General features: G+C 38.9%; 1 protein-coding gene across 2 annotated transcripts in view; it reads right to left on the bottom strand.

Annotated features, from left to right (window-relative positions):
- The window catches only part of NEK11 (NIMA related kinase 11), a 185,456-nt gene that overhangs the window by 124,542 nt on the left and 54,914 nt on the right, over positions 1 to 6,000 (bottom strand). The gene's annotated exons all lie outside the window — the stretch shown is intronic.

Raw genomic sequence — 6,000 nt, 5'->3', positions numbered from 1 at the left:
GTGTGTGTGTGTGTGTGTGCGCGCGTGCCCATGCAATGAGGGAGGGAGAGACAGTGTGCATGTGTGTCTGTATCCATGCAATAAGGGAGGGGGAGAGAGACACACAGAGAGAGCAATGAGGGAGGGAGAGTGTGTATGTGTATGCGTGTGCAATGAGGGAGGCACAGAGAAAGAGAGAGAGAGAGAAAGCGGTCCTTCACCCAAAATAATTGCCCGCCTCTGGTGTAAATGCATGTGTCATTGGTTGTCATTTGCTGTGTAACCAGATGACTACTATCACAGTTACTCTGTTAGCTCAAGTGACACAGTTCTGTTTGGCAGATCTAGATATTCCAGCCCTGCTGATGACCCATGTTGGTGTCAAAATAACAGCACATGATTGATTTTTTTTTTAAATTTTAAACAGGCAAACAAATCTTGGAAACCACACCAAAAAAGTGATTGACATTGCAACCTTAATATTATTTTAGCAGTTTATGGTATGTAATACACATGTAGATTTACTAACATCCAAATGGTAACAGTCCACAAATATTTGAAAGTATAAACACTAAAGGGAGAGCAGTTATTTAGCATAGTATAAGAGGATATACATAGGCATAACTGGCTGATATCGAGACAATAAATATTATGCTATACATGTGGGAAAGTTCTCCTGACAAAAAATCTTAAAGACTGAAGTTATCTTTCTCGAAAAACAGTGAGAGCCTATTCCTGGAGACATTTAAATTTGATGAGAAAGCTTTAGAAAATATATTGTAGGCAACTCTGAAAGAGAGTAGTGATTTTTCAAAGGCCGAGAGAATCATCCTCTTGATCAAAGTGTTGCCATTACTAGGCAATCAATTTGGCAACAGTGGGGCAGAATCAGACCAGCATAAACCAGGGGAAGGAATCAGCTGTGAAGCTATTGGATTTTGAATTAAATCCCTAAATCTCAGATGGGTTAAGTCTGGCAGGTTGCTGAAACAAATCCTAGGAGGATGAGCAAATTTGTCATTCTCATCTAGGAAGTGGCAGAAAAGAACTTTCTGACTCAGAATTTATTGAGCCTCATTACCTACTCAGGAATTCATGAGAAAGGCTGCTACTCTTTTAGGAATAAATGAAAGATCTTTGTCAACTGGACTCTTCCCAGAGCAAAAAGTTTCTCAGGCATATCAGGAAAAAATGTTAATAAAATAATAATATAACAACTTACCTATCACTGAGTTTCCCCTGCATAGGATGAGTGATTTACTATATACAGGGTGCATCTAAATGTTCATTAATGCAGTCATTACTGCACATTTAATCTAGTACTTATATAATCAAGTACTAAATAAACGTGCAGCAAATGGAATTACTGTACAGTTACACTGGCAAATGCCTTTTTAGTGATGCTACTGCACAGTAGCCCAATAATAGTGTGCACGGTGGCAATGCGTAGGGAATGCATGGGGGTGCACGTGCACCCCCTGACTGGCCACGCTCACCGCTTAGGCGACGGGTGGGGGGGCAGGCGGGAGCACCAGTGCTCCATCTGCAAGCACCGGCCGGGGAATGGAGCACCTTAACGCTCCCAGAAGCAGCTGCAGCCACTTCAGGAAGCGGCCACAGCAATCAGCTGTCTCACAATCAGCTGTGGGGGACAGCCACGTGCCCTGCCCCGACTAAGGTGGCCCATGAGTACGCAATAGCGTATTAGCACTATTTCTGCTTTGACACACTACTGTGCAGTATTATTAGGCTACTGAGCAGCTGAACCCACATTTAAATTTTCTGCCAGTGAGAAACAGGGTTTAAAAAGGAAACTGATTTTGGATACTGGCTTAGGATTTCCAGCTTTGGAAAGAATGTATAGAAAAAGAGGTCAGATAATTACAATGTGACTGACTGCAAACTTCAATATTCAGAAATATTCTTTTTTAATTATGTCAACTTAAGTTATTAACTACTTCATATATCACTTAATTTGAAAAGCACACATTTACACATACAAAATATGTCACTGAACACACATCAAGAACAATTTTTTTGTAATGGGCGATTCACAGTGATCCAAGAAGCCTATGCATAACACTGAATAAGCATACAGCTTCAGGTTTTCAATTTTTTATTCTGTGCAAACAAATATGACTGCCCTGGCAGCTTAATGTATGGGCATCACAAAATCACCCCAAAACAAAGTTGCCTTTGGGATTTACCATATCGTATGCATGAATATTCTCCTAAATTAGATTTATGGCTGTGGTGTTTAGTTTATCTACTTGTAGCTACCATGAAGCTGGGTTCAGTTTTTATCATGTTCATATCTGTATTATACATATAATTCTGATATATCTTCATATTATAGCCAGAGTTGTTTTTAAGCAGCCTTCGAATGTTCACACTTGGAAGAGGTAATTGCTGAGAGTTAGCATTTGATAGGGGTTTGTTTACTCATCACTATGCGTGAATGGTTAACATTGTAAAAGAAAAAAACTCTAACATAAAAACTCCACCACACCTTGAAAGAGGGAACATTCCCCAATAAGGGGAAATTGGAAGTATATTTAATTATTGAATTTTCATGTCTAAGAAGATGCACATAGTCTCCCGGTCTTAAAAAGATCTGGAAAAGCTTGTAGTCTGGTAAACATGTACTTTTGCAGAAGGAAGTTACTGGCATAGTGTGAACCACCCTAGAATCAAAGAGGTGACACATTAATACCCAGATAGGCCACTCTACTTAAGCCTGCCTTGAAAGCATGGCATTGTCTTTAGTCCTTCAGGTACAAGGGAGCTGTAGTCTCTCAGCCAAGGTAAGCTGAAAAAAGCAAGCTGACAGGAGAACACGCAGAAGGCCCTAGCAGAAAGGGTAGATGTATGGTCTGCTCTTTAAACTGTTGAAGTGGGCTAGAGACTGCATCCTTAAATTTAAGGTGCAGGGTAAGAAGCAGTTATTGTTCTGATATTTTCTTTTGCTGGTTTACTTTTGTATCTCTCTCTATATGGTTACTGCATATGGTTACTGATTTCTTATGCTGGTTCTCGGGTTTTTTTATAATAAATCCTTTCTCTTATCTTTTTATGAACCAGTTGTCTGTGATACTTGAGATTTTAGAGTATTTGACCATATAAAGTCATGGAAAGAGGGATCTATCTTTTTGGAGCACATGACTGGACAAGGATGTGATCATTTTAGCTGGCAAAATCCCTTCTGCTAAAGGCTGGATAACCCTGCATGAAACGGAGGGCTGAGGCACCACAAGCCAAGAAGCTGGCCTTCGGCATACCTCAGCTGGGTCAAGCTGAAGACAGCAGAAAGGGGTTTGGGGCAGAAGGGCACCCAAATTGTGTAAAAGCACCCTAGGAACATGGCTCAAAGGCATACCCAGGCTGCATCTGGGACCAGGATGCTTCCCAACAGTCTTTTTTCACAACTTAAACTACAGTTGGCTGGAATTGAAATAATCCAGTAGTAAATTGTATTCTGGACTCAGGTAGAAAAATGACTTTTTGGCACTCAAAACTAACACAGTTCCATTTGAGAGGAAGTTGCAAGTACCTGGTGTAGTTAAAACAAAGATTTACTTGATGCAGAAGGGAAAGAAGATGCCAGAAGAGTCGGACTCTCAGAGAAACCTACCCTTCAAAAATGACTATTGAAAATGACCAGCTGGCCTTTATTAGTAGCATGGTGCACCTGAGACTGCCTGGGGCTCACAGTATTGTAGTATTAGTAAGTTCTTCGGGGAAAGGGAATACCTCATATTGCTCAATAGCAAGCCTTTTCTGGCTTGCATTGGCAGGCTCTGAAATGAGGTCAGTGCAGTACACCTTGGCTGAAAAGTGGAATTGTTGAGCATATGGAGCGGGGGCAGAAAGAGACTTCAAAAAAAAAAGAGCGGAGGTTTGTGGCACAGATGTGGCAACATAAAGGTTTCCCTCAAGGATATGGACATGCTTTTTAAAAGCTTTAATTAACAGTGAGTGACTATATACTACACTGTGGTATTTATCCCAGCCTATTTATTCTGATATAAAATTAAATACTTTAGCATCCATCTGGTATTTGTTTTCATTGATGGCCTCTCAATTTTTCTTACTGTATAGTTTATTGGATCAAATGTGATTAAAATTTAGAAAAAATAGACAGTGTATACTGCATTGGCTATGTACACTTATTTGCTTTAAGAGATAATTAAAAAAACCCCTCTTAATATCAAGAATAAGTGTGTTTAATAAACTATTAAAGTTGGTGCTAAAGGAAGATATGACAAAAAATCACAGGGTTTCATTAAATAAAAGCTCAATCTCACAAGCAGCAGGTGTCCACTTAATTACACCCTATTATTAACACACCCAGACTAAGAGATAATCACACTATGTAGTCCAATGAACTAATTGCAACCTGTATTTTTCAATAGTTCGGGAAAATTGTAATTGAAATATGGGGAGCTTTAATATAACTCAAATGTATCTATTTTACTTTTAATTACAGCCTAGTACAATAACATTTTAGGTTTTATCTAATAAGAATAATTTAATACATGAAGATCCAATATTTGAAAACAGAAACTGTACCCAAATATTTTTAAACCTGGATTTGAAAACTTTTACCCTAACTCCACATATAAGTGCTTGAAATACAAGTGGTCTAATATTCAGCTGTTGGATAACTGCAATTGCTAGTAAATTCAATATGGATGCCAAAAATAAGCACAAAGTTTGAAAATACTGGCCTTTTTATTTTATCACTTTGCAGGGAATTACTGTTTTATTTAAATAACATTTCCTAAAAACTTCCGATCTGCAGGCACTGTCAGAATACCCTTAGTGCCTCTCCCTTGGAATCTTTGCAGGGAAACAAATAACCCACCTGCAATAACAGGAGTAATGCTTGGAGTCTATAGATCAAGTAAAACATAAAAATGGATAATAAAAATACAGAGGTGCATGTTCCCTTTTCATGCCAATGGATCTGCACACAATCCCCCACTCTTCCCCGTATTAGAACCCTCCTACCCTCAACATCAAACTGGGGTCTCTCCGTGTTCGCATGTTCCCTCACAATTCTCATTTCTTTTCTTTGTATCAGGGAGATAATCATTCAGGGTGCCAACATTTTAAACTTTACTGAGATGATGGGCAGAGCAGAGATGGGAGACTTTATGTTGCAAGCTGTTGCAACTGGTTCTTTAATCTCTAGATTATTGTCCAGATTATCGATGCCTCTAGATCTGCTAACCAAATGCTACTGACCATGTACCCCTTCGAGTTTTTACCAAAAGCAGCAGGGTTCTACTCACTGACACCCTAAACATTCCCTGCAATTTGGGATCAGTCAGATGTGGCATTCAAAAGTTATTGTGTTACAGCCAAACCAACAGAAACACAAAAATTCTGTCAAGTTGAACGAAAGACCTGACAGGTTCAGCCAAAAATCCTTGGGGTCTCTGTTGACTCTATCAAGGAGAGTTTTAGTGTATACGAACTGTGTTGGTGATTCATGGAAATGAGTGAAACACAAACTTGTTTCACACAGCAACAACAGTAGCAGCAGGTCTTGGTCATTACTTCTGCAGGTTGACTTGGAAAGAGACATACAAATAGTGAGTTTTTTAAATTGTTGACAATAGCAATCTCTTGAATATTGTATCTATTTGTTATCTCTCTCTTGTTCTGTGGGTGATTATCTTATATTGAAACCACTTTAGAAGAGGTATCATTTATCCTCTGTTTGTATAGTACCTGGCATACTGTGGCATACTATCAAAATAAAAAATATAGATGAAAAGATCTACAGCTAATTCATTCTTTGGGTCACCCCTTCCTTAACGACTACTATTAATATAGAAAACAGAGTTCTTGATCTGAGGATAGAGAAGATTACATCTCTATAATGTATGCAGGAGCTTGTGTCCTGACTATGACTTCAGCTCACCTTGCTAAGATGGGTGAAACTGCACAAATGGCAAATTTTAGTTATAAAGTCTTATAAGGAAGACAGCCTATCAGCAAATAGCTAAAAGGCAC

The sequence above is a fragment of the Crocodylus porosus genome, unplaced genomic scaffold, assembly GCF_001723895.1.
Source record: "Crocodylus porosus isolate Cpor-Errol unplaced genomic scaffold, CroPor_comp1, whole genome shotgun sequence".
Taxonomy (NCBI): domain Eukaryota; kingdom Metazoa; phylum Chordata; order Crocodylia; family Crocodylidae; genus Crocodylus; species Crocodylus porosus.
The sequence above is the reverse complement of the archived record's forward strand: the minus strand, read 5'-3'. Positions and strand labels throughout refer to the sequence as shown.